The following is a 15,375-nucleotide window of genomic DNA, read 5'->3' as shown; positions in this document are numbered from 1 at the left end:
ATATTATATATATATATATATGTATATATTATATATATATATATATATATATATATATATCTTTATATATATTAATTATATAATATATTGAACTTGGCACGGTAAATAATAAATAACTCATCAACTGATTCGGCAGTCACTTTGAGGTGATATCTATCCATTTTAATTTATAAGTATAATTTAGTATGTATATGATATTTGAAATAAAATACAATGCAATAAAGATACAAAAATTAAAATATGTTCTTCGTCAATAAAAGGCTACACGCTAATTGGTCAAATTAAGATTATCGCGTCGTCCGCGTGACGGAGTATTTCTCCCCCAAATTGTGTGTCTCTAGCCTGCGACCTCATATTCGAAATAGGGGTGCGGCGGTCCATCTAATCTAATGGAGTCGGGGATCGATGTGCGTATCTCTAGCCCAACAGCTGTTCTCGAGGTCGATTCGTTTACAAAGCTAGAAAAATAAGTTATATGAAGCTAGTTCAATAAGTGGTATTTATATTATTTTTTGACATCTCTACACAGATGACGAAGAATATGGATGTCTGGGTATTTACGGGGCTGACGACCGTCATAGGCTGGTTTAAGTGATCACTTTACTTTAATCCAGATTTTGTGAACAAGTTTTTGGACACACTCAAAATGTTGTATTAAAATTCAGTTTGGAACGGCTGTACAGACTGTACGCTTTCTGGGCCTTTCTAAGAAACTGAAATTCCGTGCGTGCGCGGCCGGGCTTAATGTAGAAAAATGCTCCGTATAAATCTACTCCCCCCCCCCTCCAGTTACAGTTTAGAGGCGTCGCGACGCACGTCGGCGCTTACACGAACTAGCACTTACTAGGCTAAGATAGACCACCGTATAACGCGTATGTCAAAAATTATATATATGAAATATAGATCTGCGGGTGTTGCCTTCAACTTGAATCCACTCGATAGCCATGAGTTGAGAATTTGTGAAGTGTATAGCTTTCAATTGGGCATACAATGCCGAGAGACCCTAATGTATGGAAGTGAAACATGGAGTTGGCAAAAGAAGGATGAAAGTAGACTGAATGCAGTCGAAATGCGATCTCTCAGAAGAATGTGCGACAAAACGATGTATGATAGATGTTCGAATAGTGAAATAAGGAAGGAATGCAAAACTGAGATAATCATTATCGATAAAATTAAGAAAGATGTGTCATTTTTAAGCAACATCGACAGTCATTTTGTAATAAAATCTATCCATTTTCAGTTTTAATTTTAAAGAATTAAGCTTACCCCTTTATGTCTATGTTCCCACTGATAAAAAAAATAATAATTAAAAATTAGAAACAGCTCCTACCTACTTTTCATCTTTAAGCCTAGTCGCTTTCAAGTATTTGGCATACCTTATCGTGCTAAGTTTACCTTGGTCTTCTTCCGCTTCGTTTTCCAACTACATTCGCCTCATAAATTTGTTTTACCGTTCTTTACCACACTCATTCGTTCCACTTGTCCAAACCAAACCGTGTTCAAACATACCTTTCTTTATTTTATCGACAATGCTTATCTCATTTATATTTTACTTATAACTGTGTCCAAACCATCTCAGCACACCTTTCTTAATTTTATCGATAATGCTTATCTCAGCCTTGCGTTCTTTCCTTATTTCACCATTGGAACATCTGTCATACATGGTTTTGCAGCATTGAGAGGTCGCATTCCGGCGGCATTCAGTCTTTCATCCTTCTCTTGCCAACTCCATTTTTCGCTTCCATACATTAGGGTTTGGAACTACATATGTAATACTCCTATATCGCTCACTCCTTTCAACAACGTCATATATAAAAACTTGTCAATTTTCAGTTGTACATGTTCTCGGAATGCCCAAAAAATATACTTTATCCCAGCAAAAGAGGCATATTTTCAACTTAATATTTACCCGCTACAGGGCAGAAAGTGTTGTTTTTGCATTTTGAAGAAAAGGTATTGTTTAATTATTTTTTTTAAAAAGGTATACTAAATATTTTTCAAAGGGAGAAAAAACATTCAGGTTTTACCTAAAAAGATGTGTTGCACAGTAAAAAATTATTTACAATACATTTCATTATATTTTTTAACTTTAAAAACGATCTCCTGAAAAATCAAGTTTTTTGATATATGACGTTGAAAGGAGTGAGCGATATATGTATATATATCGTCCTCTCGTCATTTTAGAACTTACGTTATTCATAATTGTAAAGTAGAAATAGCGCCGGCCTAACTTTGTAACTAGCCAAGTTTCCATTTGCGCCCCGTGGCCGATTGGGGCGCGGGAGTGACGTGTTGCCACCCCTTAACCCCCTGCACGTTCGGTCCCGCAAGATTTACATATGAAAACTTTACTTGGAATTAATGCTCCGGTGACTGTCGCACATTCATACCCGATCTCCGCTAGGTATCTAGGACTGTCTTGGCCCCGCAGAGAACGCTTATAAATTGCGCAGGAATTACGAATCAAATGGTGTTAGGTTTGCGAAAACTTATTAAAAGATTCCCAGGTGGGTCAAAATTAATGTGTTTTTTCAACATTTTGAGTGTGTCCAAATACTTGTTCACAAAATCTGGATTATCTTCAATTGCAGGAGTTATTTTCATATTATTTTTAGACATCTCATCGAAGATGAAGAAGAATATGGAAGAAGTTCTAGTGATTCTAGAACAAGGTTTCTAATTTGGTTCATAAATAATAATAATAATAATAAAATTGGATAACTTATATAGCGCCATTTTCGTAAAAAAATACCTCAAGGGCGCTTCACGGTGAATGAATTGGGGAAAATATTATGGTGGAAATGATTTAGCAAACAAATGTGTTTTTAGTCTTTTTCTAAAGATCATCTCATATATGTAAATATATAGTGTGGTTGTCAATAATGGGTAGAATTGGTGAATGTTACACGTGTGTAAAGTGATCACTTAAACCAGCCTATGCCGGTCGTCAGCCCCGTAAATGCTTAAACTTCCATATTCTTCTTCATCTTTGATGAGATGTCTAAAAATAATATGTTTTTTTCACATTACCATTTATTTATTATTAACTTGTAACTGAAGCGCAGGACTGATCATCTTGCCTGCATAAAATTAACGATCGAATAAACATTGCTTCAATTTGATACAGTCCCCTAATCACTCTATGATAAGGGTCTGTAGCGGTAATGTAAAAAAATTGTTTTATCGAAATTTAACTAGGATTTTTTTTCTTTTTGACATCTCAGCATAATTGTATGGATGTATGTATATATGGAAGTCTAGGAATTTACAGGGCTTATAACCTGTCATATGCTGTTAAGTGATCACTTTACACACGTGCAATATTCATCATTCTACCCATGATTGACACTACCACACTACTCAAATTTTCGAAACTTCTAGATAAACTCCTAAATAGAGTATCATCAATCATGGCACACTACATATGAGTTCACAGCAGCCATCTATGTTTGATTGAGAAAAGGTTTTAATTCTCTCAAACTCACTTTATACACGTGTACTACTAAATTTCGGATGTTATATTTATGCTTCAATTGAACCTGTTTTTATTTGCTAGTATTTTTGACCAGTTATTTATTCATAACATTCACAAACGCAAAAATTGTGAATAAATCTGGACACACTCAAAATATCGCGAATATTTACTGTTATATTATTGTGAATTAATCGAAAAATTAGTTCATAGCATGTATTATCTCTGTATCATAATAGAAATTGAGATCGTTTGACCTACATCCATTCATCGCCGGATTCAAGAATAGGGTCCCCCGTAATATACGCCTTCCGGATGCGAACGCGTCTTCTTAATCTCCCGGTATCTCATCTACACGTGTGCGCCGAGGAAACATCCTTTGGACGGGGATTCCATTGAAATTAGCCCTCGTTCGCCTCGCTCACAATGCCCGAGAGGATAGAAGGCCGGGGGGAAGGGACAGAACAATGGCGAGCGCGGGGGGCGAAGCGGGTAGGAAGGGGGCACTCGAAGTATAAAATGTAGGTAAGATGGGCTCGAGGACTATTTTAAAGGACCTTTTTTTCTCCCTCTGCGTGGATTTTTGAGATTTTTTTTCGTAGTAATCATTCGTGAAAGTGAATTCGGCGTTATCGGGAGATATTTTGTAAACATCGTGCTGTTCTCATTGTCTTATATATGTAGAGGTACAGTCTGTTCACAGTTATTATACCTCTAGTTTATTTTTTAATGATTTATTTGGCAGTATAAATAAGAATTTAAAAAAAATAGATGTCAAACAACTGTGAACAGACTGTACTCGGTATTTGACAAGTCGCTCACTCCTTTCAAGAACGTCATAAAGCAAAAATCGTCGATTTTCAGTTGTGCATATTTTCGGAATGCCCTGAAAATGTACTATATCCCAGGAAAAAAGGCATATTTTTAACTTAATATTTACCCGCTACAGGGCAGAAAATGTTGTTTTTGCATTTTGAAGAAAAGGTATTGTTTTTTTTTTAATAAACTAAATATTTTTAAATGGAGAAAAAACCTTCAGGTTTTACCTAAAAAGATTGCACAGTAAAAAGTTCAATAATTGGTTGATATTTGTTTGTAATATATTGTGTTATATTTTTAAACTTTAAACGTTCTCCTGAAAAATCAAGTTTTTTGATTTATGACGTTCTTGAAAGGAGTAAGCGAAGTGTGTAGTGGAATGAGGTGTCAACCAACGGTTCCAGATACTTTATTTGAATATACCTGCAAAAACTCATTTATATAATAAAATCCTATACGTTCAGTTGAACTCTTATTATTTGAAACAATTGGGATCAGACCCTATTCTACTACTACTACTACTACCATCACGCCGTTTCCCCGCAGGGGTAGGCAGAGAGGATGGAACGCCACACTCTTCTGTCCTGACATACACTCCTCGCCTCCTTCACATCCATACATCTAGTCATACATGCACTCCGATTCAGATAATCATTTTTTTTTCCAAAAAAGGGTCTATTTTACATTTTAACATCTCAACATAGATAAAGAATATGAATGTCTGGGTATTTACAGGGTTTACGACCTGTCATGGACTGGGTTAAATGATCATAATTTTTGACACCCTTCTTTACGACATTCTTGCAACATGCGATACTTATTTTATATATTTATTGTATATTAAAAATTATTATAATATCCATACATCTTATATACCCGTATAATATTTTCGGGTCTCCCAGCCTAATACTCCTTGTTACATCAATCCCTCCCCTTCCGTTACGTTACGAACAAACCGGAAGTGGGATGAGCGGGAAATGGGAAGTCCTCCCGTCTTCCCGGCCATTCTGTCCTTGTGTTTTGCACTGGCTTTCTATCCTTTCTAGATTCAGACAATCTAACGCGAAAATACCATTCTATAGACTTAAGTAGGATTCTAAATAATTTGTATTTGCAAGGAGATGGATGAACGTGGAAGAGGCGAATAATGTTTGCAAAGACAGTGGTGTGGCGCTCTATTCTCTCTGCCTATTCCTGCGGGGAAGCGGCGTGATAGTTATATGGTTATATTTGAAGCAATAACTTCGTGCTTTTCCATTTTATAATTAAAGTATAACTTAGTTTTAAAAACACGATAAATATTTTATCATAACTTAATTATAATGTTCACCGGTTTCGGAGCTAACCGTTTCTTTTTAAGACTTGAAAAAGACGCGGTTTGCTTTGAAACCGGTAGACATTATAATGAAGTTATAGTAAAATATTTATGGTGATTTTAAAAAAAGTTATATTTTAATTATAAGTAGGATTCGTTCTTACTCGTACAAATACATACCTCATCATATTTACATTTTTAAAATACAAATTGTTAAATTGTGGTTTTTTCATGAAAAACACTGTACGTGCAAAACCTTTTGTAAAACCTCAATATAACGGACCTCTTTTTAACGCACTTCGGATATAACGGACAAAAAATCCTATTAAATGTTAACAAATTTAAAATGTCCTGTTAATATTATACATGATTAAATTTTGGTGTCGCCGCATGTAAACAGTTTTTAGCGGCCACGATAATCACAAATTCTGTGTCTCAAAAAATGTCTCAAAACTTCAAAAGCGCAATTATTATTAAAATGATTTTTTTCTGTCGTTTAAACGCTCCAAAAAACCATCCAAAAAGTTGATAAATTTTAGATAAAAAAGTTCGTATTATATATGCAATACCAAATAGCTTGTACGTCCCTCCAGGATCGAACATATCGCTCACTCCTTTCAAGAACGTCATAAATCAAAAATCGTCAATTTTCAGTTGTGCATGTTTTCGGAATGCCCAGAAAATGTACTATATCCCAGCAAAAGAGGCATATTTTTAACTTAATATATACCCGCTACAGGGCAGAAAATGTTGTTTTTGCATTTTGAAGAAAATGTATTGTTTAATTATTTTTATAAATAAATTAAATATTTTTCAAATGTAGAAAAAACCTTCAGGTTTTACCTAAAAAGATCTGTTGCACAGTAAAAAGTTCAATAAGTGGCTTGATATTTATTTTTAATACATTGTGTTATATTTTTAAACTTTAAAATCGTTCTCCTGAAAAATCAAGTATTTTGATTTATGACGTTCTTGAAAGGAGTGAGCGATATGATTTTTTGTACATATTTACCAAATAATGCAAACGAGTGACATAGATATGTTTTATACTAAAATTCAAGTGTTCATTTAAAAACATTATTTTATAATTGAAATGCATTGTTTTTACCTAAAATGCTAATCGTAGCATAGGATATCTCTGAACGAAGATGCATATCGCTCACTACTTTCAAGAACGTCATAAATAAATAAAAACTTGATTTTTCAGGAGAACGTTTTTAAAGTTAATGAATATAATACAAATGTATTAAAAATATATATCAAGCCACTTATTGAACTTTTTACTGTGTAACAGTTCTTTTTAGGTAAAACCTGAAGGTTATTTCTCCATTTGAAAAATATTTAGTTTATTTAAAAAAAAGATTAAACAATACCAAAAACAACACATTCTGCCCTGTAGCGCATAAATATTAAGTTAAAAATATGCCTCTTTTGCTGGGAAGTAGTACATTTTCTGGGCATTCCGAAAACATGCACAACTGAAAATTAACGATTTTTGATTTATGACGTTCTTGAAAGGAGTGAGCGATATGTGGTTCTCCTATATTGGTTGATTAACTTAAGTCATGCAAAATTTTAATGTACATATAGGTAGAATCAAGCGTAGTATTAAAATGTGTAAAATTATAATATCTTTTTTTTGTTCTAGGTCTTCTTCAAACTCTAATGCAGACGTCCTAACGACTGGTAAGTTTAAATGTTTTAACACTCCTTATCATTCATCGTTCACATTGTGTAATACCACTTTAAAAACACTACAACGTGACTACCGGTTTAAATGTTTTATGTATTTTAAAATGCTACCTCTTACCTACATTATTTCGTTTAAAATTGTTCTTAAAAAACACCCTTTTAATATTTTTCAAATGAAATAAAAATTATTTCCTACCAAGTATTGATGAAAACGCTTCTCACCAATTTCCTTATATTGGATCTGAAGATCTGTTTTTTTTTCTCTAAAGATAGTAACTCCTCCTGTGATATTAATGCCCAGCTATCCTTCCATCTCTTCGATGGTCTTCCAGGAAGGCTGTTTTATATGCTAAATTATTATATGGCTAATTTTATACGTTAAAATAAATAAATATGTAATTCATAATTATAAATAAATAATTTTAATAAATAAATAAATAGTTTTTTATCAGAGCGATAAGCACTGAACATAAGTACAACGAACAGTATTATCCGTTTCCGGTATTCTTCTGCGGTCACGTTGATTTTAATTGCCTGACCTCTAATCTTGATGATAGAGCAATGTCACATAGACGTGCCCTACGTAAAGTGCTCCAACTACATTTTGTCAATTTTGAGATATTTGGTGTACGTTATCAACTGACCGTAATCTACAAATATAAATAAATAAAAAAATTAAGCCTTTTCAGGCGTATAAGACGCTATCTACATCGAATTTTCGAAATGAACTGAACTCCTAAAACGCTAACTACTTAATTTTGACAAAGCATAAAGTTTTAAAACGATTTAATACATTATTTTATCGTGTTTTTAGTGTATAATAATAGTTTTTAATTTCAGATAAAACCGTTAAATTAATAATAAAAAATACGTTGAAAAAATCTTCTAAGCTCTCTCCTGTAAAGTATCTAACAGATTTGCAGATAGAGTACTTTACGTAGGGGCCGTCGATATGGTATTTTGCATTTTAATATGAATTCAAAACAGTTGCAGTGCTGATAGTGTTCATTCGGGCTATTGTGCCGCGCATTCAGAGTGCTCACAGTATTGTTAATTGATATTTGTACATTTATGGATGATTAAATAAATAAATTAATGGAAATAATTGTTTATGCCTAAAAATCATTTCATTAATTGATTCGGCAGACATCTTATGGTAAAAATCTATCCATTTTGAATGTAAGATTTACTTAGTAAATACCACTTTTTCTTAAAATCTATTGTGACGCGTGTTTTGGTCACACCGTTCACTTTGTGTATTTTTTATTAATTTTTTTTTACGAAATACATATTTAAATAATATGTTTTCACTCAATATTTATTCAATATTACACTGGACTGGTACCTGAAGCGGAGGACTGATCACCTTTCCTTCATGTTTAAACGATCAAGATAACGCTGCGTTTATATGATGCAGTGCCCTATGCACCATTGGGGTGCGGTAAAGGGTTTTATTTTATTATTATTAATACAATTTAAAAACAATACTTCATGACTACCGGTTACGAAATAACCATTTCACCAGGTCAAATGTAGACCGCATTTGACCTGATAATTCAAATGTTAATCCAAAACCGTTTGTCGTGAAGTGGTGTGGTAGGTGGTATTACACAAAGTAAACGATGAATGATTGATAAGGAGAGTGTAGCATTCATAGATTATAATATCTTTAAAAAAAATTAAGACTTACTTAGTACTGTAAATACCACAGGATGATGCGGAATGCATCAAAACACGTGTCACAATAGATTTTTATGAAATAGTGGTATTTATCATGTAAAACTTTAAATTAAAATGTATATATTTTACCACAAAGTGACTGCCGAATCAATTAATGAACTAATTTACCTCGGATAATCAAGGATATACCTACTGCGCGTACCTATTTCGATTTCTTTATTCACATACGTCATCCCTTCGCGGAGACGGGCCGTAAAACCTACCCTCGGCAGGTTATTGTGTATCTGCAACTCACCCCCTCGAATTCCCGTATGCACACACATGTTTAGGGTTATAAAATCGGTAATCCACCCCCGAACCTTAGCGTCTGCGGGTCGTATCGTCTATCGGCATGTAGCGAGACCCGATCTCGATTTTTATATTATTTTGCGACATGGCTTTAGAGTCGTTTCGAGTTTATCCCCCCTACGTCTGCTGCAAGACCGAGCATTAAAAAAAATAGGTAGAGACTGGCGTTTGTAACCCGTACCATTTATTTATATTACTTGGTGTGCCCGTACTCGCGTCGCCGTGGCTCAATGGACTGGTTAAATGGAAAAAAAAAATAGAAAGCACACATTACTAATATGTTTAATTTCGCAATCCTTAGAGCATTGTAAGAGCAATGAAAATGAAAAAAAAAATGGTTCGAAACGGCAACGCAAAAATAAAAAATGCTATGTGACAGCAGCTGTCAAGAAGCAAGCCGTCCGCTATGAGCAATGTGCAGTATTGCGTATGTCGCTGTTAAGTTCAACAGTTGGCGCTGCCATTGCGGTATAAAGCTTAAAATTATAACAAAGCATGTTTTTTTTTTACCTGTAACAGTTTTTAAAAAAAACATTTGCAATTGCATGAAAACACGCGCGTATTCTAATGCATCATTTTAAAGCCGTCGGTGATGATTTTAAGATTTTGAACAAGCATATTTACATTTTATTATTTATTCATTTATTAAACTTCTTCTTGTACAGTATATATGTAGGTACGTTGGCGGGCTTATTGCTAAGAAGCAATATCTTCCAATCATCTATAAACAGACTGGTGATACTGGATAAACCGTGAACCTTTTTGCTCTTATTCCCGCGCTAATCCTCTTGTGCACACATATATTCTCATCTTCTCACCACACGCGCGTCCCCAGGATCGCACTCACTCAATTTTCGCACATGACTAAACGCAACGATTCTCCGCTAATCACACACGCAAACACTTGAAGACCAGCTGTCTATTACTCTCAATTCTGGGCCACAAATTGGATTCCCGTGTCGGGGTGTCTCGGACCCCACCCGTCCGGACTCCACCCGTCCGGACCCCACCGGCCAATTTATCACCATCAGACAAGGTACGTGTCGGGTGAGGAAAAAATCCACGATTCCGGAGAAATCTTAATTGTTTGCGGAAGTGGAGGGGGTAGTTGGCCATCGATTGAAATTAGGACGTTTTTATTTTGCGGCCTCTCGCTCTTCGCGCAATGGAGCATAGGGCATATGGTGCTTGTCAACTTATTATTTATGACATCTCATCAAAGATGAAGAAGAATATGGAAGCTGGTTTTTAAGTGATCACTTTACACGCGTGTAACATTCACGAATTCTACCCATTATTGACAACCACACTACTCAAATACTAGGATGTTCTATCTATATAACGTTTTATTCTCTGCCTACCTACCCCTGCGGGGAAGCGGCGTGATGGTCTAGTCAGCTAGTCACTCTAAAAGGCCTTGAAAATTGAAATGAGTCATTGACGACTATTTTGTTTGTCGCGGCATGGCAACAGATTCGATCTCCCTTTGAGCAGTCCCACAGCAATACGTCTCGATAGCTAGTTGTCGCTACCGGGATAAGAAACATCTGTTTATCCTCTCAATGAGCGCCCCCCCTGCGCTTTCCCATTCTTCCTTTCTTCCCTTTATACACTATCCTTTATCCCTCCACTGCGCTGTATTGTGCTGCTCTCCTAGTCGCCCTGTTTGCTGAACGATCGGACATCTGCGCGGGGATCGAGTGCTGTTTGTTCGTGCGGCCGTGTGTGCGCGCGCATTGTGCCTCCGACGGGATAGTCACGTGTTCGGCGGCTCTCAAAATGTCGCGCGGGGCCTTATTTGCTCGTCTAATTAAATAGTCGAAACTGATACTGAAACGAATACTGCGAGGTGATTAGAAATAATAATAATGACTCTACCTCAAGAGTCATTCAAACCCTTATCCGCACCCCAATGGTGCATAGGGCACTGCATCATATTAACGCAGTGTTATATTGATCGTCAACACGTGAAGGAAAGCCGTGATCAGCCGTCCGCTTCCGGTCAAAATATAACCTTATGTAATACTGGGAATATTTTTGTATTTTTAATTTAAATTACACTTCGTAAATACTACTATTTCTTACAATCTATTGTGGCGCTTGTTTTCGCGTATTCCGCATCATTTTCAAACATCGTATATGAGTCGGAACTATCAGCGGATATGTATGAGGAGATGCATGAATGCGAAAGAGGCGAAGATTGCAATGCAAAGACAGATACATTTAGATTAATATTTGTGGATATAGCATGTAATTAATTTCTATATCCACAAATATTAATCTAAATAAATCTAATAAAATGCCCTTTTACGAAAATGGCGCTCTTTAAATTATCCAAATTTATTATTATTATAGTGAACCGAGCTGCATTTTTGGGATCTCTGGCCCGTCAACAGGGGTAGTAGAGTTCAGTAGGAGTACCCTACTCCATAGGTCGGCAAAGTGTGGCTCGGGAGCCGCACGCGGCTCTTTGACCCTTAAGTGCGACTCCGGCACACATGTCCGCGGGAAGGCTCTTCGACTCTACGTATCCATGCGGACAATCTTTATCAAGCATGAACCTTATTAAAAGCAAACTGAGAAATCGTCTTATTGACGTGAAACTGTAAACGTGCTATAATTAACGACATGCAAACCTGACTTGGATACAGGGGTGGGCTGCCCTTTTTTTAGCAAGGGGCTCGCGGTTTTTAGGGGAGGGGGGAGGTGTATAATTTTGTTACGACTACCCAAAATACATAATAATTCAAATATGTAATACTAAATATTTTTTCAAGTAATATAAAATTGTATGTTTCATAATACAATTTAAACCAATCATTGAAATTATATTTATGTACTGAATTAATCCGATAATATTGACAACATTTTGAGTGTGTCCAAATACTTGTTCACAAAATCTGGATTATCTCCAATTACAGGAGTTATTTACATATATGTTCTCGCATTATTTTTTAAAAAAATAATACGAGAATATTGGTTTCCCCTAATTTGACAAGGGGCTCGCCGGCCCAAATCAAATTTAACAAGGGGCTCGCGCGAGCCCCTCCGAGCCCCCTGCAGCCCACCGCTGCTAGGATACCTTACTTTCTTAAGATTTTTACCAATGAATCTTTATTAAGTATGTAATCAAGTCTTATTTATTGGGTGAACCCGTAATTCAATAAAGATCAAAAATTACAATTAAGATGTACATACTAGAATCCAAACCGATTTGGTTCTCAAGATAAATTTGTATAGGTGTAATATGCATATTTGGCTTGTTTGCCGACCGCTGGTGTAGTCCCATACATGCTGCAAACAGATTTGGCTCTCGAGAAGAAAATTAACCGTTGCTATGTGCATATTTGGCTAATAAGTTTGCCGACCGCTGGTGCAGTCCCATACATGCTGCAAACAGATTTGGCTCTCGAGAAGAAAATTAACCGTTGCTATGTGCATATTTGGCTAATAAGTTTGCCGACCGCTGGTGTAGTCCCATACATGCTGCAAACAGATTTGGCTCTCGAGAAGAAAATTAACCGTTGCTATGTGCATATTTGGCTAATAAGTTTGCCGACCACTGGTGTAGTCCCATACATGCTGCAAACAAATTTGGCTCTCGAGAAGAAAATTAACCGTTGCTATGTGCATATTTGGCTAATAAGTTTGCCGACCGCTGGTGCAGTCCCATACATGCTGCAAACAGATTTGGCTCTCGAGAAGAAAATTAACCGTTGCTATGTGCATATTTGGCTAATAAGTTTGCCGACCGCTGGTGTAGTCCCATACATGCTGCAAACAGATTTGGCTCTCGAGAAATAAATTAACCGTTGCTATGTGCATATTTGGCTAATAAGTTTGCCGACCGCTGGTGTAGTCCCATACATGCTGCAAACAGATTTGGCTCTCGAGAAGAAAATTAACCGTTGCTATGTGCATATTTGGCTAATAAGTTTGCCGACCGCTGGTGTAGTCCCATGCATGTTGCACACAGATTTGACTCAACTAAAAAATTAACCATGTGTTGCATATTTGACTATTCGGCTATTAAGTTTGCCGACCATTGGTGTAGTCCCATACATGCTGCAAACAGATTTGGCTCTTAAGAAAAAAATATTCGCTGTAATGTGCATATTTAGCTCTTTGGCTAGTAAGTTTGCCGACCGCTGGTGTAGTCGCATACATGCGTGGCGGTACAGGGATTCTCCGCCAAGGTCACGCCACGTCTGGCGGAACAATATGCCAGTCTCGTATAATTTATATGTGCCGGCCTGGGGTGGAAATTCAATAACGATAAATATGTATGGGCAATCGTTTCGCCGATAATCCCCGCCTGAGCGGCTACCTAGCGAAATTTCAGCTATGGGACTGAGTTATGGATCATATTAAAAGGGGTTGATCTACTGTGCGCATGGATATGGTTTGCCGTAAGCATTATCGCTTTGTGTGCTGCAACCCTTTAATAATATACGTGTAACTATGTTATGATTTAATTTTACGATCTATTTGACTAGTTTGTGGTCAAAATAAATGTGATTTTTCACTTACAATATTGACTTGTGAGAGAAGAGTTCTTGTGCATGGACATATGGAGCGAATGGATAACGAGAGAATGACTAAAAAAACATTTGGCGAATGTGAGCGGCAAAGCAGAACGAGGACGACCGAAAAAGACACGATCAGATCAATCAGAACCTAAAATCTGGTGTTGTCAAAAGTCTGCGTAATCGGAGGGCATGTATGACTGGATGTATGGATGCGAAGGAGGCGAGGAGTGTATGTCAGGACAGAAGAGTGTGGCGTTCCATCCTTTCTGCCTACCCCTGCGGGAAATCGGCGTGATGGTAGTAGTAGTAGTTGATTTGGTCGCGTCAAGTCTTTCTTGACCGATCATGTACTATCCTAAGAGACATATCGTCTGTCCAAACTTAAAACACAGTAAGGAACATTTTTTTTGTAGTATGTTTTTTTTTGCATTTTTGCACAAAGAAAATGTCCCTTACTGTGTTTTGAGTTTGGACAGCCGATATCATTCTCTGTTTATTCGTTCCACGTGTCCTTAATTCAAAGCGATAAACTGAAGCATACAAACACAAAATGTGCATTATTACTAAATTCGTGTATAATATGTGGCATATTTTCAGAAGGGTGCAATACACTCATATTTTTATTAGATAAAAGAGTTATCTGGTTTAAGACGAGCTCAGATAACACCCAATGCCAACAGGCGTTCTTTAGGCGTACTGCAATTGGTCCTTTATATCGCTCACTCCTTTCAACAACGTCATATGGTATTTCAAAAACCCTGATTTTTCGGGAGATCGTTTTTAAAGTTTAAAAATATAATAAAATGTATTAAAAATAAATATCAAGCCACTTATTGAACTTTTTACTGTGCAACAGATCTTTTTAGGTAAAACCTGAATGTTTTTTTTCCATTTGAAAAATATTTTGTATTTAAAAAAAAACAATACCTTTTCTTCAAAATGCAAAAACAACACTTTCTGTCCTGTAGCGGGTAGATATTAAGTTAAAAATATGCCGCTTTTGCTGGGACATATTACATTTTCTGGGCATTCCGAAAACATACACAACTGAAAATTGACGATTTTTTTTATAAATGACGTTGTTGAAGGGAGTGAGCGGTATGTAAAATAAATCTATAGCAGTCAAAAAAAAAATGATTTATGATTATGTGCCGGGATGCTATTTTAATATGGATTTATTTGTCGCTAATGGAGAAAAATGCGTTTCGTAGGAATTACAGGCTTTTGCTGCACAACTTTTATAAGCTGAATACTGGGATAACATTGAAAAAATATACATATCTTCATATATAGAGATGTGACTGACTGTTACTATTAACCGGATGGGATTGTATAGTTTTTCGTTACTTTGTTCGTTGTATTGTTTTTAGGGATTAATTTTATTAATTTGTTATTAACTATACACATGTACTATCATTTTTAAGACATAAAAACTGAATGTGAATTTGTATTCATTGATTTGGCGTTTAATTTGCAGAACTTCATAATTTATATTTTAAATATCAAAATCATACATTTAT

General features: G+C 35.9%; 1 long non-coding RNA gene across 1 annotated transcript in view; it reads left to right on the top strand.

The window, feature by feature from the left end:
- Positions 1-15,375, top strand: part of LOC148310054 (uncharacterized) — a 71,958-nt gene that overhangs the window by 6,935 nt on the left and 49,648 nt on the right. The window contains exon 2 of the long non-coding RNA XR_015837443.1: positions 7,255-7,292. This is a non-coding gene — a long non-coding RNA (uncharacterized LOC148310054). The remainder of the gene's footprint in view (positions 1-7,254; positions 7,293-15,375) is intronic.

Source organism: Brachycentrus maculatus, unplaced genomic scaffold (genome assembly GCF_059751285.1).
Source record: "Brachycentrus maculatus isolate JH-2025_06_01 unplaced genomic scaffold, ASM5975128v1 h1tg000109l, whole genome shotgun sequence".
NCBI classification, from domain to species: Eukaryota; Metazoa; Arthropoda; class Insecta; order Trichoptera; family Brachycentridae; genus Brachycentrus; species Brachycentrus maculatus.
The sequence above is the reverse complement of the archived record's forward strand: the minus strand, read 5'-3'. Positions and strand labels throughout refer to the sequence as shown.